The sequence below is a fragment of the Musca domestica genome, unplaced genomic scaffold (assembly GCF_030504385.1).
Source record: "Musca domestica strain aabys unplaced genomic scaffold, Musca_domestica.polishedcontigs.V.1.1 3, whole genome shotgun sequence".
In the NCBI taxonomy this organism is placed as follows: domain Eukaryota; kingdom Metazoa; phylum Arthropoda; class Insecta; order Diptera; family Muscidae; genus Musca; species Musca domestica.
In genome coordinates this window covers 27,767,612-27,795,592 of record NW_026712299.1, presented here as the reverse complement: position 1 = coordinate 27,795,592, position 27,981 = coordinate 27,767,612, and positions in this window count along the sequence as shown.

Here is a 27,981-nt window from a genome sequence, read left to right as displayed (position 1 = left end):
CTCTTGAAATTGCAAGCATCGAAATATATATTCCAAACAAGATCTGATGTGAAAATGATAAACATCGGGCCATCCCTTTTAGTACCTCCTCAGCAAAAGGTCACAATTTTCGATTCTTACATCTCCCATCATGCGAAACAAGTCAAAATTGTCATATCTAAGTATTTCTCTCAACCAGAGGTCTGATGTGGATATGGAATTTATCGGCCCACCCCTTTTCGTGCCTCTCCCATAAAAGGTTAAAATCTAGATTAGCAATTCGCATAAAATTGAAAATAAATTTTCGATTTTCTTTTAATTTTGCACATCACAACATTTTTGTCCGCATTTGATTAAGTAGAATACGCATGTCAAAATATATTTAAATAAACAGACATTGAGTGGGGGCTTGCACCTGTCCGCCAACCCATCTGATGCATATAAATTTGTTTGAGTAATTTTGAAATGGATATAAAAGGTTACGGCAAAAAATCTATTATATGTCCTGACAAAATGTTCCAGCCACCCGTCTTTAATGTGAGAATTAGAAACTGAATGGATATAGCACATATATCAAAAACCAGTAAAGAAAGTTTTAAAGTCGGGCGGGGCCGACCTTATGATACCCTACACCACTTTGCTAATTTAGTTGAGCTCCACATAACAATTAAAAGTTTTTATGGGAGAATTCAATCTTACACGCTATGATTATAATTATAATTTAAAGTTCAAAGGACTAAATATGCCGAAGCATTTGTATCTTTTAAATTCGGGCTTGTATTTCCCATTTGGTGCACAATTAATTTGAAATCGAATAAAAATATATATGGGAGCTATATTCAAATCTGAACCGATCTCGATAAAATTTAGCAAAGATATTTTGAGCTCTATTTGATATATTTCCCTGAATATCGACGTTACGGAGTGCATATTACGGTTGTGGGTAACAAATATAACAAATCGGATGAATAATATATATGGAAGCTATAGCTATATCTGAACCGATCTTCACCAAATTTGACATACTAGTTTCTAGACTCAATTCTGTCTTAAGTGCCAAATTCCGTCCCATTTAGACAAATATAAGACGTTTGGTGCACAATAAAAGGTAAATCAGACGAAGTTATATATGGGAGCTATATCCAAATCTGAACCGATCTCGATAAAATTTAGCAAATGTATTTCTGAGCTGTATTTGATATATTTCCCCAAATATTGTTGTTGCAGAGTACATATTTCGGAGGGCAAAAATAACAAATCGGATGAACAATATATATGGGAGCTATAGCTATATCTGACCCGATTTCGATCAAATTTGGCATACTTATTTTCAGGCCTAATTTGGGTGTATATGCAAAATTTCATACAATTCGGGATGATATTACACGTTTGGTGCACAATAAAAGGCAAATCGGACGAAGATATATATGGGAGCTATATCTAAATTTTGACCTATTATCTCCAATTTCAATAGGATTCGTCCTTGGACCAAACAAATGATCTATACAAAATTTCATCAGGATCGGGCAATAAATGCGACCTGTACTTTGTTTACAAAAATACATGGACAGACGGACGGACGGACAGACGGACGGACGGACATGCATAAATCGACTCAGAATGTGATTCTATGCAGATCATCAAAAGGAACTTTGGGTCTATCTCGTTTCCTTTTGCCTGTTACAAACAAATGCACAAAGACATAATACCCTGACCACCTTGTGGTGTAGGGTATAATAATACGTTATTTGTTTATGAGAGCTAAGATCGATAGTTATAGTAGGTGGTAAAATTGGGATAGTTATTTCCACAGAATTCTATTAGTAGGCTACATTCTCTTTCGAATACACACGTGTCTAAAATCCATAAAATGGAATATTATTAACAATGTGTGTATGTAGTCACAAAACAAGTTTAAAAAATATTTCCCATTAGTTTCACCCTATCGGCACACGTTTGTCGAAATTTAATTTGAAATTTAAAAAAGAATGACAAACGTGTAATCAATCACTCTGAAGTCATTGACCTCTATTGTGTTTTTAAGACCCAAACACTTTTAAAAACCATTTTTCCTGTCATTTGCACAATTCGCAAATATCAACTTTACAAAAAAAATATATCCGAACCCAAGAGAAAGGACGAATAACAGCCATAGTACAGAAAAAATAATCAAGCTTTATTTGTCAATAATACGTGTATAGTCACAAGTTATTACTTTGTGGGCTTGTTAACGTTCGGCTCTAGCAAAAAACAAAACGTGGAAGAGAGAAACTTCGCATAACCAATCAATATTGTTTTCACACAAAGGATGCCCCTTCCTCCTCCTTTTTCATCTTCCGACCCAACGGTTGTTTAACAATAAAAAGTATCATTTTTGTTTTTTTTTTCATCACTGTCCAGGCCTTTTTTGTCTGCTCTCTCGTTTTTTGCATTTCATTTCGTTGTTAAAGCAAATATGAATCGAGCCAAAAGAGGAATTGAAAAATAGAGCCAATGTTACCAAGGGTTATTTGTATTGCAGACAAAAAAATGTCAAATTTTTTTTTTTTCAAAAGTTTACACTTCAAATAACACCAACATCAGCCGTACAATGATTAATGTCTTTACAAAAGTTATTTTCCGTATTGTTGTAGCATTACAGGAATTGTTATTGATGTATGACCAAATAATGTCCATATGAAAGCTATATTAATTGATTTTTTTATTTTGCCAATAGAGTTTGAACTGTTTTTAAAGGGGTGCCATTTTTAAGACAATGTCTCAATTCGAAAATGAAATCTAGGAATCTGGTTTGATTAATATTTGATATTAAGTTTTGGCGTAGCATCCATGTTGTGGATGTTTTTGGTGTTTATAGATATAAGAGAGAGAGTGACATATTTTGAACTGTGCTTCAATGCAGGAAACAAGTTAAATATACCGGAAGACTGCAGGAACGTGCATAGTGTTGAGGCCTTCCGAAATTAATATGTTTCCACAATTACAGCTGCACCTCCCACTTAAATGGTTTCGAAATACATTTATGTCTACTTTGTTAAATGGGTAATATCGAAACACCGAACAAATTTTTTGGAGAGCATATAGAAGAACTAACAACAAGAAACGCCAAGTTGATTCGTTTCAAAAACAAAAAAAAAAGTAAAATGTAAGTTCGGTCGGGCCGATCGGGCCGATGGAACGATTTTCGCAATTTTCAAAAATATGAAAAAAATAAATAAATAAAATCCGTCAAAATTTTATATTAAAATCTTAAAAATGCCAAATGTAGCCGTTATTTAGGGTCTATACGACGACCTGGACCTGCATAGGCAACTTTTGTCATAAACCATTACAATATTCAAATGCGAAACTTGAATAAAAAAAATCGGTAAATAATGTAGCTAAAATCATAAAAATACCTAATTTAGGGAGGTACCGTTACATTGTGGCTATACGGAGACGTGGACCTGCAAAGACAATTTTCTGTCATAGTCTGTAGTATCGATTACGAACTTCAAATACCACATTTGAAACAATTCCTGTGAATAATGTCGTTAAAATCATTAAAAAACAGAATATCAGGAGGTACTGTAATAAGGAGATATACAAAGAAGTGGACCTGCACAGACAATTTTCTGTCTGTTTGGCTGTAATATTCATTACGAACTTCTAACACCAAATTTGTAACAATTCCGGTGAATAATGTCGCTAAAATTACCGAATAATAAAATTAATGACGCAAACTACCGAATATCGGGAGGTATCGTTATATGAGGGCTATTTGAAGACGTGTACCTGCACAGACAATTTTCCGTCATAGGCTGTAGTATCCATTACGAATTTCAAATACGAAATTTGAAATAAGTCCGGTAAATAATGTCGCTCAAATCATGAAAATACCGAATATCGGGAGGTACTGTTATATGGGGGCTATATGAAGACGTGAAACTGCACAGACAACTTTCTGTCAAAGGCTGTAGTATCCATTACGAATTTCAAATACTAAATTTGAAACAATTCCGGTAAATAATGTCGCTAAAATCATAAAAAATACTGAATATCGAAGAGGTGGACCTGCACATACCATTTTCTGTCATGTCAATAACAAGTTAAAAAATAATCAGGTATCAGATTTTCGATTATTTAAATATATTTTGACTTCTTTTATTATTATTCAAATAGTTGACACTCTTTGGAGTAAATTCCAAAGGAATGGGCCAATATTGTTAATTTCGTATCGGATCAAAATAAATTTGATATAAATATTTATATTGATATTTCGACGTGTTATGTTTGGACTGTATTGGCTACTTCCTTCACTTTACATGAGACATGTGATAATTTTAGAAAATGTTGAAATGTGCGTGAGGTACCAGATATAGTCAGAAAATATTGGTCTGGGAAAAATTATAAGAAAATCGAACATTTACATCCAATTTTATGCGAAATTATAAAGTTCATATTCATTTCAGGTTTCTGGTTTAGAAACATATTTAGATATAGCAAATTGTAAAAAATCGCTGACTTGTTGCGCAAGTTATGATAGATATATGTATTTAAAATTATTACCCTTTGTGGTTGAGGTACCAGATGGAGTTCAAAGATATATGTCATCTTCACAACAGATTTTGGGTTTAAAAAAAATAAAAATTTGAAGGTAGTAAGATACTTATTTATTTCGCTTTTTTCAGCGTTTTTTTTTTTTTCAAAATCTTGAATCCGATGTGTGGGGATGTACCAGATCAAAAGATGCGATCTCTATCATCTTTATAACAGATGTTGTGTTGATAGAAATATTGTACCAAATCTGTTAGCTTTATGGATATTCCAAATTTTGACCCTTTGTGAGGGAAGTGCCAGAAGCAGTGGGCCAATATATCCCATCTTTACAGCAGATATTTTCCTAACAGAAATACTATGATGTGTGAAATTTGAAGAGAACAGGATGCTTATTTGTGATTTTATTATCGTTTTTGGTTATTCAAACCTTTGACCTTTTGTGGGAGGTACCAGAAGAAATGGTCCGATATCTACCATATTTATAACAGATCTTGTGTTGATGGAAATATTGATATGTACAAAGTCTGAATGTAAATTTCGCGTTTTATGAGCTTCGTGGATATTAACCATTTTGACCCTTTGTGTGGGAAATTCCAGAAGGAGAGAACCGATATATCCCAACATCCCACCAGACCTTGGGTTAATGAAAATATTGTGCTGTGTGTAGCTTGAAGACAATCAGACTCTTACATCACATTTAATAGAATTTATAATTCTTTACAATGTTGACCATTTGTGGGGAGGTACTCGATGGAGTGGATCGATATTAACCATTTTTATCGCACCTGACATAGCACTGATGCAAATATTAGGATTTGCGAAGTTGGGGCAAAATCGGGATATCCTTTCTCATTCTGTGCAGGTACCAGAATCTTCGAAGTCGGTCTAAGTTTGATAATAATATTACGATGTGCCAAGTTTGGACCAAATCGGATACTCTCTTCCCGCTCACCAGACAGCCAGACGGACGAACGGACATCTCTAGATCGACTCCAAACGTCCCGAAACGAATTTGGATTTGGAAGAGACCTAGGGTCTAAAACAGTTATTTCGAAGAGGCTCGTTTTGGCCGTATCAAATGATATATACTCTCTCTATCCATATGGCTAAGGGTATAAAAATGCGGTGGAGAGGGAACTTGCACTCTCTATTTAGATTCCTGTTCGTTGTAAGGTTTCATAGCACCGACACGCTAATAACAAAAAAACCGACGAAAATGCCTGTTTACAACGAAATATATCTGGCATCACAATTTGTATGCTATAGCATGCAATACAGGACAGATAAGGGTAATTTCCTAGCTTCCGTGTTATATATTTGGGATACATTTAAAAATTAACCCCACAGATTTTTAACTCAATTTTTAAGAATATATATTCACCATATAAAAGATTTGATATTTAAAATTAAAAAAAAAACACAGGTTTTGCTTTTTTGAAATTTAAATACAATTCAACTACCACGAATTAAAAATCTGAAAAATATACATTAGTTTACATATAAATTAAAGATACAATGATAGCGGAAATGAAATGTTATTTCCCCTCCTATTTTTTTATAAAAAGAGAGGCATTCGCATATAGATTACTAATGTAAATTGACACTCAGTTTATGTAAATAATTTGAACAAAGTTAAAAAAAACAAATGCGCGTGCCATATGTTGAATATAATTAAAACTTTGTTATTAAATAAAAGCATCACATACACTTGAATTTCCGCTCCAGTAGGTTTCCCCACGCTATGGAAGGCAAAGCGTTTCGTGTAGAACTATATAGACATTTTTTTATAGAAAAATTAAATAAATTCTTTCATTTTCATTGATTATATATAAACTTATTAGCCCAGTGAGAATATGTCTTAAAATATTGGCATTAAAACACATAGTTTAATTTTCAGGAAACAAAAATCTTATGGGAGGACCCCAATGAGGTAAAAATGAAAAACTCTTACCACAAGGAAAAAAGAGATTAGAGGGATAAAGTGCATCCTTACGGGTCACCCGGGCCTACAAAGTCATTTGTTCAACATAGGATGCGCAAATAGCAGAGGGGTAGATAATGACACTTTTGGAACATTTTCTATGCCAATGACCAGCGTTTGCAAATATCAGATTCCAGATAAAATAAACTGTTAAATGCCCATCTTTATTCAATAACTTTAATCTAGAGCGCACCAGAGGCCTATACTGTCTTAAATGTATGTCCTCAAGGATATGTGCCATTTTTTCGCCATTCTTTATACTCTACACCACCAGGTATTGTGTCTTTGTGCATATTTTTTTTTGTAATATGGAGAAGGAAGCGAGGATCTTTATAGAATAACTTTCTGAATCGATTTATGCATATCAGTCCGTCTGTCCGACCTTTCGTACAACTGGCCATGTATTATTGTGAACAAAATACAGATCGCATTTATTATACGATTGAGACAAAATTTTCCAAACAATATTTATTTGACGCAAGAACGAACCATATTGAAATTGGTGAGAATCGGCCAATATCAGCTCAAATTTCCTAAATTTTTGCACTTCCGACCAAATTTAGTCTAGAAGTAAGTAAATCAAATTTGGATAAAATCTGTTCAGATATAGCTTTAGCTCTTATATATATGTGTTTCATCCAATTTGGAGTTTTAAGTCCCTCACATGCGTAATATGCACTCCACAGGAATGATCTTTGGCATCAGATAACTTATGGAGCTCAAACTAACTCTTTATCGAGATCGGTTCAGATTTGGAAATAGCTTCCATATGAATCCTAATCCAATTGATTTTTTTTTTTATGCACCAAAAGGCTAATATCAGACCAAATAGATTCAATTTTGGCACTTCCGACGGAATTGAGCCCATGCAAAGCATGTGATTTAAATTTCAGTGAAAATCATTTCAGATATAACTATAGCTCCCATATATAAGTTTCATCCGATATGGTGTTAAAGTCCCTCACATGCGTAATAAGCACTTCACAATAATGATATTTAATACCGGACATCAGATGCTGCTCGAAAATGCCTCTATCAAATTTTATGGAGATCGGTTCAGATTTTCATATAGCTCGATATACATCTTCATCCGATTTTACGGCTATTGCTCAACATATATATAATATCAGCCAAATTAAATCGATTTTTCATATTCTACCTAATTTTACCATTTGGTGAAACTCGATCCGGTATATCTTTTGCTCCAATAAATTATCTTTCCTTAGTTGTTTCAACATAACCTAGTTCTCAAGGGTAGTTTGTCTATATTATAGAGTGTATATTTATGTTCATGTTACCCCACATTTTGCTTTCTTTTTTCACACCGTTTTTTCTGAAGCAACATTAATTCCAAAAAAAAAAATTAAAATAACAATAAACCAACACAAAATAAACACAAACTTGGTCACACTCGGAATTATTTTTTTTTTTATGTCAATATAGTCAATACTAAAAAGCAAAAAAAAAAGTATTGCATTTGTTTGTGTTGATATTTTTCATGGTTTCCGCTGACAAAAGCTAGTGTCCACTGATTGTTGTGAAAACAATTAAAAATATTTCAAACCAAAAAAAAACGTCCAATATTCATTGAAGTATGTATGAATTTATGATGATTTTAATAAATGGGAATTTTAGTATATTATATTGATGAGAATGTCAATGTGTGTGTGTATGTGTTTGTGAGTGGATGTGCTTGTTTGTACATTTGTAAACATTTAAACAATTTGTTGACACCGAAATTTTTGTATTAAATAATTCATGTCAATATTTATTTTTAATCATCATCAACACTAAATGAATAATTTAACAAATTGATGAAGGCTTTGTTAAACAGTGAGAGATCAATTAGATACATAGTTATTCGTTGGGGTTTTTAATTAATATATATATATTTTTTTTTTTTTTTTGATTTTTAAATTGATTTTTCAATATATTTTTGATATATACATTAAAATTAGATGCACAAATTAAACTAAAATAAAAAAAAATAAAAAATAAAAATTGAAAATATTATGTAGCTTGAAGTATGTTATAATATTTGGTTGAATAAAAAACAAGTGAAAAAGGCCTTATTAGTCCCGATACATCTGGAAGAAAGGTGACCAATAAAAAAAAAATATATATCTTAAATATAATCTGGCAAAATATTTCACTTCTGGGGAATGCAATTAAAACAAATAAAAAAGCAATAAGTTCGGCCAGAACTTTCAATACCCTCCACCATTTGGATCGAATTAGAAAATTTTCAAAAAATATAATCCATTAAAAATTCTGTTAAAATATTTAAAATATCTAATATCAGTAGGTGCCGATATATGGGGGATATACGATATTGTGGACCTATATAGACAATTCTCTTTCAGGGAATAAAGTACTCACAAAGAACTCCTTGCATAGAATTCCGTTGAAAAATGTTGCTAAAATCATCAATATACCGAAAATTGGGGAGGGGTACCGTTATATGGGGGCTATATGATATCGTGGACCTATATAGATAATTATCTTCCAAGGCATAAAGTACTCACAAGGAACTCCTTGTGTGGATTTTCAGACCATTCCATTAGAAAATATGGCTAAAATAAGCAAAATACCGAATATCGGGGGGACCATTATGTGGGGGCTATACAATATCGTGGACCGATATAGCCCATCTTCGAACTTGCCTGCAGACAAAAGAGAAATCTGTGCAAAGTTTTAGCTTCCTATCTTAATTCGTTTTGACTGTAGCGTGATTACAACAGACGGACAGACGCTGATCAAGAATATATACTTTGTTGGGTCTAAAATGATTATATCGATGAGTTACAAACGGAATGACGAACTTAATATACCCTCCATACTATGTATGGAGGAGAGCATAAAAATACAAAAAAAAAAATAATAACTTTTTGAGGAAAACTGGTAAAATCGTATGATACCCCATGGTAACTTTAAGAAAATATTGAGTTAATTGGTTTGTAGATCAAGACCCCAAAGACTTTCGGGTTCCTTGGCAAAACCTTTTACAGCCTTGACCATGGACATAAGTATTTTGACATATATTTTGTAACATTTAATATAAAGACTTGACATTTTATAGAGAAAATCAGTAGATTAAAAAGTGGGACTTCTTGGTATAGTGCCAATAAGGGTAAAGACCAATTTTAAGATTTTTTACGTTTTAATTCATTCTAATATGATGAAGTAGGGCTTAAGCCATAAAATGTTGATGTATTCGGGGATCTACTGTAACATTCTATGATAAATATTTTTGTAGAATATTTTGACTATCTACAATCCCAATTAAAGGATTTTATTTTTAACATACTCGTATTTGGAAAGGTGTCCAATGAGAGTCTTTTGGCGACTTGTTTGAGGGTTGTTATTGTTATCTATATATAGAAAAGGGTAATGAAATAACTGATTGACTACTGACTGACTGAGAATTAACGCGCAGACGAAATGGCTGAAGTTAGAATCTTAAAAATTCGCACTAGGATCAGTCTTGATGCGTAGGATTTTTGGAAATTCGTACGAAATGGCTATGAAAAGTAGTAAAATGTACTGAAAATTTAATACGGAATGATAATGAGCTGAAATTTTAAAATTCGGAACAAGAGCCACTAATGGAGTGCAGGATAGATGATCCAAAGGATTTGTAGAAATTCAAACTTAAAGGTTACGTAAAGTTCTGAAATATTACGATACTTCTAAAATGGTACCATTTGATATTACGCGAACGGAAAGAGCTAAAAACTTGAAGTATTGCATGAGAAACAGGGTTAGAAAATAAATTTGATATATGAAGGAGGGTTTGTAAATATAAACTAAGTGTGCGAATTTAGTACTAAATAGTGGTACTAAATTTGGAGCAGTTTGGTTTGATGTTAAATGATGAACCTTTTTTGAATTTTGAACTTTTGTATTGGGTATTGGGACCCCTGTTGTTGATAGGTTTGTGATAGATAGATGGGTTTGGAAATATGTACTACAAGTGAACGAAAAGTACTAAATAGTACTATTTACAATTCTGTACGACTTTGTATTGGTTGAACAGAAACTGCTGGAAATGTGAAATAATACCAAACTCCGATAATGGTGTCTTCTATGTTTAGTTTCTTAATGTTGTCTTAAGAGTATTACTCAAAATTTGCATACATTGTGGCGGAGGTACCATGTAAAGTTATTTTGCCCCCAATTCTAGTCTCGATAAAATTAAAAGAATGTGAAAAGTTTGGTAGACTTCGAATTAGCCTTGCTTTGCCAGACATACACTTATTTTGACTATATCAAATGTTGTATATCCTCTCTGACCATATAAAAAAATAATATACCTATTTTGTAAAAATACCCCATCCCCTTCCGTTTTTATACCCTCCACCATACATAATGACGGTACCTCCCGATATTCGGTATTTTGATTATTGTAGCAATATTTTTAATAGAATTGTTTAAAATTCTGCACATGAAATTCACTTCGGGTACTTTACCACATGAATTAGTTTTTTTAGTTTTTTTTATGGAATTTTCTTCCCTTAGACGAAAATGGTCTATATAGGTCAACGTATTATCTCATCTCTATATTATGGTACCCCCTCGATATTCGATATTTCGAGGTTTGTTCCTAGTGATATTACCATATTAAGTATATTGCTTTTTGATTGTGTTCAGGACACATTCTAAGGTAGTCTTAGTAAACAATAATCATATTGCAATAATAGTTCTAAAAATAGTAAAAGTGTATAAAAAAATATTTTTCCCTAATGGTGGAGGGTATCAAAAGTTCGGCCCACTGCTGTTTTACTTATTCCAGTTCTCTTCTTTTCGTCATTGCAGACTCTGATCTGGCCGTTTATTAATCTCTCGTCTTGTTTTCATTATAAAGGCTTGTCATTATAAAGGTTTCGTAACCATTTTTTCAGTTTATATATAAATTCCCTTTAGTTCGTTCGAAAATCACCCCTTTGCCTCATGGTCGTTTTATTCCGATATTATTTGTCTTAAAGGAATATTTTTGTAATTTCTATAAAAATTTTATTTTATTATCTGTATAAAAACCTTTTGTTTGTCCACCCACCTCCCTTATGGTAGTCGATGGAGACCCTCCTCAGACCGCCTAGCGGGACTGCTGTCACTTCTCGCTCGTAAATTCACACTCGTTTAAAATTAGCTATTATTTGGTTGTCTATAAACACTTGTTTTGGGTCGTTCATAAATACACCAATACTCTCTTCTCTTATTGGTATAATGACTAAATAAGAGTCATATAGAAACTTTCGCTTTTGTTGTCTATAAAGATTCCGCCTATAATGACTCATTTTAAGTCGCCGATAAATATTATATTTTGGTCGTCTATAAAATCTAAAGTTTGGTTGTCAATAAACCCGTCTATTAGTTGCCTGTAAAAGCTCTCGTATCCTCGTTGATAAATACTCTCTACAGATGGATAATAGGAACTCTTTTCACATCTCTTCTTTGTGGTTTCTCTCTGGTTGTCATACATAGAGGCCTGCTTCTTCGAACTCAAGTGCTCCCTTGAAGCCTTCTGGTTGTCGTATATTTTTCCTATAGTTTCAATCGTGGATAAGGTAATTTTATTTAACCCGCAAAATTTTACTCGATTGTCATTGCAAATGATAGCGCTTTGTCCTGGCCTAACTTGAATAAATAATGTGAAACTTAACTTCTTTATTTTCAAATAAATATTTTTGAAACAAATAATTGTAAAAACAATTTGTTTATGCAAGAAATACCATCAAATATTTGTAACCCTTGACCGAAGATGTCAGCAGGTTAAATAATCATCTTCCTTTCCTAAATCCCTCGACCCTCAACAATAATATCCATAAACCCCCATTTATTTATTTTTCTTGAAAATATTTAAGAAAATATTTGTTATTGATTTTTCTCTTTCTCCTTTTTGATTTATTTGCAGATCATGACAATATTAAACTACATACCTCGAGGGAGTTTTTAAGGTAAATATACCACCTTCATTTATGTATATGTATGTGCGAATATACTACTTAAAATATGCACGACAAACTTATATCTTAAATCCCCGACGGTGATAGTTAGTGGATGGACATTAATGCGGTAGAATGAAGATGAAGAAATGTGAAAATTAAAACGAAAGGCATATTTCGTTTAAGTATTTAATGTGGCGACGGCAAGAGCAGCCAACTGGAAATATATTTCCTTTTTAAAAATAACAAGACGTAATGAAGATAGTGATGAATGAATATGGGGAGAGAATGTGATAAGAATGATATGTGTAGTTTTTGAAACTTTTTAAGAAAATCATGTAGTAAAAGGATATAATCGTAGACGACAATGTGATTAAAGAACCAGTAAGGAAAGCTCAAAAGTCGGGCGGGGCCGACTATATGATACCCTACACCATTATGCATATTTAGTAAAGCTCTCGTAAAAATGTTTACACAGGGCATTTCAGAGCTCTATGATATATTTGGTACAAAATCAAAATCTTTCTAATTCTATCGTGCATTTTACGAACTAAAGCTATCTCTGAACCGGGTTCCTCCAAATTTGACATATTAGCTTCTAGACTGAATTCGGTCTTATGTACGAAAATTCATGTGTTTTGGGATGATATAGACCATTAAGTGGTCAAAACAGCTATTCCTGCGCTCCATCTTATACCTGGTACCAAATATCACGGTTGTGGAGTGAATATTGCGAATGTAAGGGACTAAAACACTAAATCTGATGAAACATATATATAGCAACCATATAAATGTTGTATCTGAACCGATTTTTACTAAATTTGATATACTTGCTTCTAGGCTGAATTTGGTCCGATGTACTAAAATTCAGTCCATTTGGACTTATGTCGGCCATTTGGTGCACAATTAACCCGAAATCGGATGAAGATATATATGGGAGCTAAATCCAAATCTGAACCGATTTCGATAAAATTACAAACAGCTATTTCTGGGCTGTATCTTATATCTGGTACCAAATATCATTCTTGTGGAGTGCATATTACGAATGTGATAGGCTTAAACACCAAATCGGATAAGACATATATATGGGAGCTATAGTTGTTTCTGAACCAAATTTGTTGTATTTGCTTTAAGGCTAATCTCGGTCACATGTGCCAAAATTCGGGCCATTTGGGCTGATATTGGCCATTTGGTGGTCAATTAACCCGAAATCGGATGAAGATATATATGGGAGCTATATCCAAATCTGAACCGATTTCGATAAAATTTAAAACAGCTATTTCTGTGCTCCATATAATACCTGGTACCAAATATCACGGTTGTGGAGTGCATAGTAGGAATGTGAGGAACTTAAAGATCAAATCGGATGAAAGATATATATGGGAGCTATAGCTATATCTGAACCGATTTTCTCCAAATTTGATATACTTGCTTCTAGGCCGAACTTGGTTGGGTGTGCGAAAATTCAGGTAATTTGGACTTATAGCGGACATTTGGTGTACATTTAACCCGAAATCGGATGAAGATATATATGGGAGCTATATCTAAATTTGATCCGATTCTCACCAATTTCAATAGGGTTCGTCCTTGGGCCAAAAAAATATTGTTTGGAAAATTTCATCTCAATCGGATAATAAATGCGACCTGCATTTTGTTCACAAGAATACATGGACTGACATGCATAAATCGACTCAGAAAGTGATTCTATGAAGGTTCTCAAAAGCAACTATGGGTCTATCTCGTTTCCTTCTCCATGTTACAAACAAATGCACAAAGACATAATACCCTTACCACTATGTGGTGTAGGGTATAAAAATCGGATGAAGAACATGGAGAACGTATATACTTAAAGAGATAAAGTAGGGTTGAAGTTTTTTTTTTGTAGGAGGTGCTGTCCTAATATATATATATATCTACATTCAAAATTTCTTGTAAGGATATGCCCTTTTTCCTGGGAATGGTAAAATTTCATCAACGTCGCTATTTTCTGCTATGTCATGGGTATTTTTAAGACCCTGATCACAGTCCAAAGTTGAAATGGCTGTAATATAATATTATTATACCTAATGAATCAGAAAACATCCTAGATTCTAACTAACGGGATTTTTGAAAACCCACAAGTATTTGGGATCTCGGCACAACCGACTTCCCCATAATTATATCCTACACCACATAGTGGTAGGGGTATAATATCTTTAAACGTTTGTTAGTAACATAAAAAAGAAAGCGAGATAGTTACTTTTGAGGATCTTAATAGAATCAATTTCTGATTCGATTCAAGCATGTAAGTCCGTCTATCCGTCTGTTGCAGGTTGTATTTGGCCCAAACCCTATTCATTCATTAGAAATTCAAATTTGGATATGGCTCCCATATATATGTTTCATCCAATTTGGTGTTTAAATTGCTCACATTTGTAATATTCAATCCACAACAATGATATTTGGTACCAGATATCTCATAGACTTCAGAAATATCTTTGCCAAATTTTATCGAGATGGTTTAGATTTGGGTAGAGCATATTTGTTTCATCCGATTTGGGGTTTAAGGTCCCCTACATGCGTAATATGCACTCTACAAGAATGATATTTGTTACTAGATAACTTATTGGCCTCAAAAATACCTCTGTCAAATTTCATCGAGATCGGATAAGATTTGAATATAGCGCCCATATATCTTTATCCAATAAAAATTTTTTTGAGCACCAAATGGCTAATACCGCCCCAAATTGACTGAATTTTGGGTATTCCGTATTAATTTTTGTGAAAATCGGTTCAGATAGCTCTCATATATATATTTTATTCAATATGGAGTTAAAGTCCCTCGTATGCGTAATATGCACTCCACAACAGTAATATTTAGCCGGACTCGAAAATACTTCTGCCAAATTTTATTGACATCGGTCCAGATTTTTGTAAACCCTCATTTACATCTCCATCCATGTTACGTTTATTGTCCAGCATACATCATATATATATATATCAGCCAAAATTGGATAGATTTTTCTATATTCAACCGAATTTTTCAATTTGGGGAAAATCGGTCCGGTATATATAATGCTCCAATAAATAGTTTTTACGATGTAATCCCAAATAAGGTTCATTGTTGGTATGATCTACTTCACATCAATTCTCAATAAAACTTTTTTCTTCACGGGAGCTCTATTAAATACCCACCGACTTTTCACCTTCCTCATTGGTTTTTATTTTCCCATATTGAAGGGCTTGAAAATTTCGTAACCGACCATTTTCACTTGTCATTATTCCATTTACTCTTATTTGCTCTTTAAATAAACACTTCTCACCGCATAAAATAACTACATTCAGTGAACATCTTTGCCACTTATAAAGTTTTGCAAAAATACTCTCTCGAAAATTGAAAATCTCTTTAAGTTAAACTCTTCTGGATACAATTTACGACAAGTGTTTTTCTTGGTACACTAGCTAACACCCACTTGAAATGCATTTAAATTTAGATTTTGAAAGCTCATGACAAACTGACTGACAGAGTTTATGACAGATAGACATTGCCTAGGCTAGTTGAGAATAAATGGAAGGAAGATGCCACATAACAAGTTATGCAACAGCAACGATGCTAAAACGAACAAATTGGAAACAGTGTCTATCTTGCAGGATGGTCGTGGGCAAACGGACGAAGCGGCATTCCGTCAAGACTTGCTAGGCAATAAGTTATTTCAGCGAAGGCAATGGGTTTTGCAGAAGTTTGCCTTGGGATGAATATGACTTACATTATTTTTTTTTTTGCTTTTTTGTCTGACAATGCGGATATATATGCAGATCCAATTGCTAGTGCCACAACAACAACATCTACATAGACCTCATCATTGTCATTCACAAACAAACAACCAACGTCATTGCATCCTTTCCACATAACTCTTGACAAAGGTTGGATTGAAGGACGATAAGCAAAAGGATAAGAAGCAGAAAATATATCAACTTGGCAACAGACAACAAATTGAAAGAGTTCGCAAACTTACAATCAGGCGTATAATTTTGCAAATATATTTTGTTGTGTGTGTGTGCATTTGTATTGGTGCAATCAAGTCATATGTATACAAGTTCGTATGTACACATGTCGCATTGAATTGCATTTTGTGTAGGACGTTACTTACTTGAATATCATCATCAATCCTGAATTTCTCCAATTCTCCAGAAAAACGTTTCAACTTATCAATAATTTAATATCCATAATTTTCAATATCTTCAATTCAATGGAAAAGCCATGAAAAATACCATTTACATGCATCCACTAGAGCGGAGTAATCAGTAAAATAGAAGTGGGTTATTAAATAAGTAGTAAATATTTTTAGGTAATATTAACAGATTACATTTTAATATAACAAAATCAGTGAAAAATTATTCGGTATACACCATATATGCTATTTAGTCTCGCTGAAAACTGTCGCGGGCTTAGTTCATTTCTTCACGAAGGATATAACTTCCTCGATGAGAAAGCAGTATCATCTGAAATGATTGCTATTGCTTAGGTGTGTTTCTAAGTTGGTACATAAATTGAACATTAATTTTAGTTATACTGATCCAGAATATACTCGTATATATCGTGATGGGTAAGACACAAGCCTTCCGAGGAGTTGCAAATGGAATGAAAACAAGTAAAAAAACAGTAAGTTCGGTCGGGCCGAACTTTGAATACCCTCCACCATTTTGGAACGAATTTGAAAATTTTCAAAAAATAAAATCCATTAAAAATTCTGTAAAAATCTTTAAAATATCTAATGCCGATATATGGGGCGATATACGATATTGTGGACCTATATAGACAATTACCTCTCAGGGGTTAAAGTGCTCAAAAATAACTCCTTTTGTGGATTTTCAGATAATACCATAGGAAAAAATGGCAAATATCATCAAAATACCGGATATCGGAGGTACCGTTATATGGGGTATACACGATATCGTTAACCTCCCTGTCAAGGGGTAAAGTGCTCACAAAGAACCTCTTGTGTACAATTTCAGACAATTCAGTTGAAAAATGTCACTAAAATAATCAAAATACCGAATATCGTAGGGTACCGTTATATGTGGACCTATATAAATAATTCTCTTCCGAGGTATAAAGTACCCACAAGGTACTCCCTGTGTGGATTTTCAGACAATTCCGTTCCAACATGTGGGTAAAATCATCAAAATACCTAATATCGGGGGGTACCGTTACATGGGGGCTATACGATATTGTGGACCTATATAGATAATTCTCTTCCGAGATATAAAGTACCAACAAGGTACTTTTTGTGTGGATTATAAGACAATTCCGTTCCAACATGTGGATAAAATCATCAAAATACCGAATATCGGGGGGTACCGTTATATGGGGGCTATACGATATCGATGATCTATATGGACAATTCTCTTTCAGGAGGTAATATGCCCACAAGGAACTCCTCGTGTGGATTTTCAGACTATTCTATTAGAAAATGTGGCTAAAATCATAAAAATACAGAATATGGGGGGGTACCGTTATATGGGGGCTATACGATATCGATGATCTATATGGACAATTCTCTTTCAGGAGGTAATATGCCCACAAGGAACTCCTCGTGTGGATTTTCAGACTATTCTATTAGAAAATGTGGCTAAAATCATAAAAATACAGAATATAGGGGGTACCGTTATATGGGGGCTATACGATATCGTGGACCTATATAGATAATTCTCTTTCAAGGGATAAAGTATTCATAAGGAACTTATTGTGTGTATTTTTAGACCATTCCATAAGAAAATGTGGCTAAAATCATCAAAATCCCGAATATCGGAGGGTACCGTTATATGGGGGCTAGACGAAACCGTGGACCTATATAGACAATTCTCTTTTAGGGGGTAACATGCCCACAAGGAACTCCTCGTGTGGATTTTCAGACTATTCTATTAGAAAATGTGGCTAAAATCATAAAAATACAGAATATAGGAGGGTTCCGTTATATGGGGGCTATACGATATCGTGGACCTATATAGCACATCTTCGAACTTGTCCTGCCTGCAGATAAAAGAGAGATCTGGGCAAAATTTTAGCTCTCTATCTTAATTCGTTTAGCCTGTAGCGCGATTACGACAGACAGACAGATTGACGGACAGGGCTAAATCGTCTTAAAATTTTACTCTGATCAAGAATATATATACTTTGTTGGGTCTAAAATGATTATTTCGATATGTTACAAACGGAATGACGAACTTAATATACCCTCCATACTATGTATGGTGGAGGGTATTAAAAATGATGGAAGGTATAAAAACGTTAAAAAAGTGGCTAAAATGAACGAAATACCCAATTTGGGGAGGTAAAGTTATGCAAAACCTGGGACCATGTAGATAACTTCTTACCATAGGAAATCATACTTATAACGAATTTTAACACAATTGAAAATAATCATTAATACATCGAGATTCGGGAAACTATTGTATATGGGAGCTATACGAAAACCAGAATAAGAATAGAAAGCAGAAGCACTCCATGTAGTAAAAACAAGTAAAAAAGCTGTAAGTTCAGCCGGGCCGAACTTTGAATACCCTACCCCTTTGGAACGAATTTGGCAATTTTTAAAAACAATAAAACCCGTTACAAATTCAGCTAAAATCTTAAAAATACCGAATGTAGCCGTATATTAGGGTCTACACGACGACGTTGACCTGCACACGCAACTTTTGTTGTAAGCCTGCACAGACAATTTTCTGGCATAAGCTGTAGTAACAATACAAAATTTGAAATAATTCCGGTAAACAATGTCGCTAAAATCATCAAAATACGGAATATCGGGAGGTACCGTTATATGGGTGCTATATGAAGACGTGTACCTGCAGAGACAATTTTCTTTCTTAGGCTGTAGTATCCATTACGAACTTCAAATACCAAATTTGAAACAATTTCGGTGAATAAAGTCGCTAAAATCATCAAATACCGAGTGTCAGTACGTACAGTTATATGGGGGCTATACCAAAACGTGGACCAACATGACCCATTTTCAATACTAAAAGTCCTGCGGACATAACATACATTTGAGCAAAATGTTATCAATCTGCTTCAACTCGTTCGGAAGCTAGAGTTATTTACACAAACGGATAGACGGGTGGACCCTACACCATCGCTAAATCAACATAGAATTTTGTGCTGATCAAGTAGATATTATATATGCTGGTCAAGTATATACACCACTATGCGCCTTTAGTAGAACATCAAATATATATTTATATTGTGACTTATGTGAGTAAATTACAGGTTTCGGGCGGTTTACATTTCAAATCTGATGTAAGTGGCATACACAAGCTATATATCAATGTCGAGAAAATTTTGTAAATTCGGTTATTGATATTTTGTCGAATATCATGTATCAAATGGAATTCAAGCGTGATAGTGTGATTGTTTTATATTTGGCTGGAAAACCACAAGTGGCTATCGTTAGAGCACTCCAGCATTTAAATGTGAATAAATTTTTTGAGTCTCGTACCATCGCTCGTTACCGTGAAACTGATAGCGTAGCCCGACGTCAAGGAAGTGGATGAAGTGAAGCAACATCAGCAGATATGGTTCGAAAAGTAAAGAAGCTACTGCTCGTGAGCAGAACATATCGCAATATTCCATTCAGCAAATATTGAAAAATGAGCTCGGGTTAAAGCCACTGAAATTCCAAAAAGTTCAAGAACTTACACCGCAACAGACTCAAACGCAGAAATGTTTCGAAAATCAAGGTAGCGACTTTATCGAAACCTTCGTCGTAGTGGCCAAAAATGGCTCGTGAGCTGAACATATCACAATATTCCATTCGGCAAATATTGAAAAATGAGCTCGGGTTAAAGCCATTGAAATTCCAAAAGAACTTACACCGCAACAGAAAGAAAATAGACTCAAAAGAGCTAAAAAGTTGCTTCGCTTGGTCGAAAGTGGTGAACTGCCAAATTTGGTTTTCTCCGATGAGAAAACATCCGTTATCCAGCAGTTCGTAAACAAGCAAAATGATTGTATTTACTTGCCTTCGGTTGGCCACCAGAACTCAAGCGCCGGCCATGGTGATAGTATGGGCCGCCACAACATCAGATGGCCGCTCTCCGCTTGTATTAATCGACCGGCATCAGAATAAATGCCGAATATTATCGCGAAAATATTGTGAAAATATTGTGAAGGGTGTATTAAAGCATTGGGCACGCAAAAATTTTGGCCGCAGACCTTGGACATTCCAACAGGACTAAGTACCATCGCACTCAGCACGCGCCACCCAAGAATGGTTACAAAATAATATTCCTCGCTTCATTTCCAGCGCATAATGGCCACCAAAATCTCCGGATATCAATCCGTTGGACTATTGTCTCTGGAGTATTTTGGAAAGCAAGGTTGGCGCTAAAAAATACCAAAGTGTCGAACACCTCAAGGAAACGCTTTGCCGGGAATGGGCCAAAATACCGCAGAGCAACATTCGGGCAGCGTGTGACGGTTTCATTGAAGGCCATAATTCGTACCAATGGTGACCAATTCGAACGAATCTATACTTATTCAAAAATTTGATGCTATTTCCGAAACTTTTTGCTCCAATTCAAAAAAAAAAAAAAAAAATAATAAAAAATATAAAAAAATGTACAAATTATGTCGTTTGACTTTGTTGCTGATTTTTTTTTACCCTGTAAACAAGTGGTCAAATGCTGAAGGATTATATGCGTCGGAACGCTAACTGACACTACGTAATTAATTTCGTTGTAGTTTTGTTGCCCTTGTAGAAGATGGGGTTAATCTGTACATTATGGTCAGGGTATTATGCCTGTGTGTATTTGTTTGTAACATGGGGAAGGAAGCGAGATAGACCCATGGTTCCTTTTGATCATCTGAATAGAATCACATTTTGAGCCGATTCATGAATATCGTTTCGTCTGTTCTTTTTTTTTGTAATTAAAGTGCAGGTACCACTTTTTATCTGATTACGATGAAATTTTTTCACGAACTATTTGTTGGGCCCTAGGCCAGACCCTATTCAAATTCGAGATAATCGATCGATAAATTTAAATATAGCTTCCTATTATCTTCGTCCGATTTGCCTTTAATTGTGCACCAAATTTGTAATATTAATCCGAATAATATGGAATTTGGTATATGATTAATATAAGCCCGAATTGAATGGATTTTGGCACATACGTACCAATTCATCCTGGAAGAAAGTGCATCAGATTTGGTGAAAATCGGTTAAGATATAACTACAGGTCTCATATATACATATGTTCCATCCGATTGTGAATTTAAGTCCCTCAAATCAGTAAAATACTCTCCAAAAAAACGCATATTTGTGCCACTTATAAGACACAGCATAAGATATAGCTCCCATATGTATATCTCAATGTATAATATATCTCAGAAGTGGTTTTGATGATATCAGCTACAATATTAGCAAAATTGTTTCAAATTTTGCATTTGAAATTCGGAATCGGTACAACATCCTATGACAAAAAAAAATACTTATGAAGGTCCACGTCTTCGTATAACCCCCAATTAATGGTTCCCCTTTAAGTGGTGTTTTTTCGACGGATTTTCTTTTTTAAATTTTTCCTTCCTTCAAAATGGTGGAGGGTATTAAAAGTTTGGCCCGGCCGAACCTAACTGCTATTTTACTTGTTACAGATTCACTTTGTATTAACCCCAGGATAACACTACTAGCTTTATTGGCTCATAAAGATTTTACAAACGTTTGTTAAATGCAAGGACATTGCATTTAGAGCCTTTTTATATATTTAAATGTCCATTTGTTTACCATCTCCAAATCCTAGTTATACCCTACACCTTGGAAAGGAGAGTATTAAATAAAATTAAATATTCGTCTTAGACCCCATAAAGTATATATATTCATAATCAGCATAAAATTCTAAGTCGATTTAACGATGTCCGTCTGTCTGTCTGTCTGTTGAAATCACGATACAGCCCACATTATTTGCCGTAGAGCGCCAAAATTTAGCTGAGCATTTTGCATTGTGGCTAGGATGGTTGGTATTGAAAATGAGATATATCGGTCCACGTTCTGGTATAGTCCCCATATAACGGTACCTCCCGATATTCGGTATTTTGATTATTTATGCCACATTTTTTTCACGGATTTGTCTGAAAATTGGTATTTATAGGTCATAACGGGTCCCTAAGCGTGTGGCAAAACATTGCATGCATAGGTCCACGTTGTGGTATAGCCCCCATATAAAGGTGCCTCCCGATGTTCGGCATTTTAGTTTTTTTGCCACATTTTTCACTGATTTGTCTAAAAATTGGTATTTGTGGGTCATAATGTTTTCCAGCTCCGGTGGCGAAACATTGCATGTAAAGGTCCATGATTTGGTATAGCCCCCATATAACGGTACCTACCGATATTCGGTAATTTGATGATTTTTGCCACATTTTTTCACGGATTTATCGGAAAATTGGTATTTGTTGGTCATAATGGGTTCCAGCTCCGGTGGCGGAACATTGCATGTATGGGTCCATGATTTAGTATAGCCCCCATATAACGGTACCTCCCGATATTCGGTATTTTGATGGTTTTTGCCACATTTTTTCACCAATTTGTCTAAAAATTGGTATTTGTGGGTCATAATGGGTCCTAGTTCGTGTGGCGAAACATTGTAATTATAGGTCCACGTTTTGGTGTGTGGCCCCCAAATAACGGTACCTCCCGATATTCGGCATTTTAATGGTTTTTACATTTCTTCTGATGTATCTTTTACCCTAAGGTGGAGGGTATTAAAAGTTTGGCCCGGCCGAACTTACGGTTTATACCCTACAACACTATGTGTTGGGGGTATTATAAGTTTGATTGGGCCAGAATTTATGTAACACCACGTAATATTGATTTCCCACATAGGAAAGTACATACGGATCTTCCTATCTCGCCGAGCTGAGTCGATTTAGCTATGTATGTCCGTCCGTCCGTCTGTCCGTCTGTCCGTCTGTCCATGTTAATTTGTAATCAAGCTACAGGTCGCAATTATGGCCCGATCCTTACGAAATTTTGCACGAAGGTGGGGTAAGGGCGAGAATAGAAGCCTATTTCTTTTGGAGATGATCGCCAAATGTTTAGGGGTTGAAATGGACCAAATACTGAAAAAATGTCGGATTTTGCAGTAGCTATACACGTCGCAATTATAGACCAATTTCGCATGTAGCTAGAGTTTAGGGCGGGGAAGAAGCCTACCAATTCGAGTGGTCATCGGATAATATTTAGCGGGTAAAATAGACCATATCTTTTGTGTTGAAAAAATTCAAAATTTTTCATTAAACCGCGAATATTTTAAATCCCCGTTACTTCTGATCTTTACATTGATGTTAACATCCAACAAATCGGATATATAGCAAAATGTGTGCGATATATATGTCTATCAAAGAAGGTATGCTTAAAAGATCTCTTATATGTCGAGAACGGCTGAACTGATTTCGACAGTTCTCATTAATTCAGAATGGCCTCTTGGCAGGAAAGAAAAAACGTCTAAAAAAATCGCATAAAAATATCTCTTAAGATGAAAATATTGATTTTGTAAAATTTTCTCATATTTTTTTCAATTTTGTCATATTTTTGGCATATTTTCATTTTGAATTAAACATTTGGTAATATTTCTACAGCTAACAAAACTAAGTAGTTGGGATATCAGGATATCATATACAGATCGAATTTATGGCCCGATCCATACGAAATTTTGCATGGGGATAAGATGAGGGTCAGAATGGATGCCTACTATTTTTGGAGATGATCGCCATATATTTAGGGGTTGAAATGGACCAAAAAGTGCAAAATTGTCTGCAGGTCGTAATTATCGCCCGATCCTCACGCACATTTGAATGGGGGTTACCGGACATTGCAAAAGCCAAGCAGTTTTGGATGGCCATCCAAAAATATTCAATGTGTGAATAGTTTGCCAAGTTTTGTAGACAAAATACGAAAATGTCCATTCCAGAGACTTTTTGGAGAATTCAAAAATACAGGAAAGACACACTTCTGACTATTTCGTTAACGCTGATTTCGTTGAAGAATATAGTCAAATGTCTGTATCTCATATAGATGCGTTTCAGTCGAAAACCAATAATAAATGTTAATCTTTTGCCACTTCTGAGAGATTATAGGTCTTTGGAAAATATTGGTTCCAGATCTAGGAAGCAACCATTTACGTGCAACATCTACCAATAAATTGGAAATGAGCAAATTAGTTTAAGTTGCTATTATTCGAAAATGAGAGAACGAAATCTGATGGTTTTCTTTTATTATTTGTGACAATATCATGTGGAATTCTTTCGAGTATCTCGCCTATATAAACTGTATCATTTATTATAGTGTTGTAGGGTATTCAACGGTCGGCCCCGCTCGACTGTAGCCTTTGCTTACTTGTTTTTACTTGTTTTTTTTTAGCACTATAAAACAGCATTGAATTAGGTTTCAGACTTACTAGACGAGACTTTTACTTTTACTTTGTTATTTTAAGTACCCATTTAAACATTTAAAATTTCATGTTCACCCCAACTACCACATTCAAATTTGCAAGTTGTAGAAACCCTTTTGCTAAATACCGCGAGAATCGTGTGACCTATTGCTACCAAATATATCGTAGTGGAAGTATTAAAAACTCTTAACAATAAGGAAAAAACTTACTCCCGGCCCTTGTAGTTCTATTTGTGAAATGTCAGATCTGCCAGTAACCCTCTTCTCAACAAAGTCAATTTGAAAGTTTTGTAGCATTTTATCTGTCTCTCATTTAAATTACCATCTTTATTTGCTAGTGTCCTTAAAAATATATTTACATATGCATTCACCTTCATATCTCATCTGAGGCAATACTGAAAATTTTCCGATTAAATTTATACATTACAATAATTATTTCTTTCTTCATTGTGCCAAAAGGTCTGACAGAACATATTACACATACAAATATCTCGCATGATGATGACGTTGAAATCTACAAGGGAAAATTACATAAATTGATTTTATAATATTCATAATTAATTTAATTGAGTTCTTGTCCTTTGTTCAATTTGTTAATATCAATACCCCTGGCGGCAGTGTGGAAAAGTTCAACATTTTGATATTTATGTCTTATGCAGATTTTCCACATTTCCAGAGAAATCATTTTAAATTAAATGTTATATTTATAAATGAAATAATTTTGGGATGAAGGAAATTTATGGATTGGAAACTTATGGAAAATATGGACAAAAGTTTTTGCCAATTCCATACAAATCTTTTCATTATCCATTTCTAGCCAAAATTTCCTATTTTTACTTGCTCTCTTTCCAATTTCCCTGAGCCATTCATTTGTTCCTCTATCTTGCCAAAGGCAATAGAACATTTCAATATTACTTTATTAACATAAAGTTAAGAAGATTTTCCATTTTAACATATTAACAAAAGCACAAAGCGTCACTACTTCCCAGCTAACCTTTATTATGCCCTTCTATGATCCATAACCATACAGATGCTTGTCCATCAATATATTTGCATAACCCCAATTGAGTTTTGACAGATTACAAAATTTAGTTTTCAAATTAATTTTGCTTCATGCATTACCTGACATCATAAATACCAAACTTTATTAACTTGCATTATTAATTATCCACAAACATATTACGTTTATACTCTCCGATATATAATACTCTTGTTGGTCGGTGTAGGTGTGTTGGCATAGATTACCATAGCATTTTTCATCCATTAGCACCTTCTGTCTAAATTTCATATACTTTGGCAAGCTACCGATTATAAATTAATTAGTTTCAAATTTCAATTAGTGAAGACAGTGGAAAGTGATTGAAACGGAATATTCAATTGTCAGTGTGACACAAATGTAAAGGTCTTATTTAAGTTGAAAACATACTCTATGTCACAGTGTGGAGCATTTAGATTGCCTGTCCGTACGAACATCCACGACACTTGCACAGCTTAATAAGATATAAATTATCTGTATGTTTAATTTTACTCCTTTCGTCGTTCAAGAGGTAACGAATTATCGAAGTTCTACTGTTTCAGAGAAAGTACTAATTTATTAACTTTTGCATATTGTAATAACATCGATTAAATCAGGATTTATTAATTCTGCTTCAGAAGATTTCACAAAAGAGTAAGTATAAAATGAAATTAAATGTATGAAAAAACTATTCTAATTGCCCAGAAAACAAAATGTCTGTCGTCCGGTACGTCTGCTCAAAGTTTGAAGTTTTTTGTTTCGATTCGTCGGACCCACGTAGGTCCGAATTTTGAGTAATTAGTCTGAGTGATTTTTTCTTGCTGTAGAGTTCTCCATCATAGTATGGGTATATTAAGTTTGTCACTCCGTTGTAACACCCCACAATCAGCACAAAATTCTATGTCGATTTAACAATGTGCGTCCGTCTGTCTGTCTGTGAAAATCACTCTAGCTTCCGAACGAAATGAAGTTGACAAAAATTTACTCAAATGCGTATTATGTCTGCAGGACATTTAATATTGAAAATAGGCCATGTAGGTCCACGTCTTCGTATATCCCGCATATAACGGTACCTCCCGATATGCGGTATTTTGATTATGTTAGAGACATTATACACACTATTATACAGTCAATGCCAGTATATTTATTAGGTATTTTGATGATTTTAGCTACATTATAAACAGATTTTTTTCAAGTTTCGCATTGGAATATTGTAATATCTTATGACAAAAGTTCTGCAGGCCCACGTCGTCGTATAACCCCTAATAAACGGCTACATTCAGTATTTTTGAGATTTAAACAGAATTTTTAACGGATTTTATTTTTTTGAAAATTGCCAAATTTGTACGAAATGGTGGATGGTATTCATTTATTACAGCTGTTTTACTTGTTTTCTTCTGCTTGTGTGGTAACTTTTGCTGTAAACAAGCGGAAAGAATATAAATGGACATCAGAGACATCAGTATTTGCAAGCACATCTACACCAAAGAAGGTGTAGGGAAATAAGAATTTGCGGTACATGTTCGACGAAAATGAAACTTTGCAATATTATGTATCACTGCAGAGAAAACGAACTGATTAATCGTAGAGACTTAAGAACTCCAAATACCTAATCTGTTTTATTTTTCTCCTTTTTTTTTGTGCATCCTCATAAAATCTCTATCTGAGTCGATTTATGAATATCCATCTGTCTGTCCGTCCAGGTAGCATTTACTGACCAATTGAGATGAATTTTTCCACACATAATTTGTTACCTTTCCTTACTGAGATTATACCCTACACCAATTGTGCACCAAATGGCTAATATTATACCAAATGACCTGTATTTTGGTACATCCCACCGAATTCAAACTAGAAGCAAGTTAATCAATTTTGAAGAAATTCGGTTCAGATATAGCTCTAGCTCCCATATATATATTTCATCCGATTTGGGGTTTTAAGTCCCTCACATGCGCAATATGCACTCAATAAGAATGATATTTGGTACCGGACATCAGATGCAGCCCAGAAATATCTCTGTCAATTTTTATCGAGATCGGTTTCGATTGGGATATAGCTCACATATATATCATTATCCGATATCAAGTTTATTGTGAACCA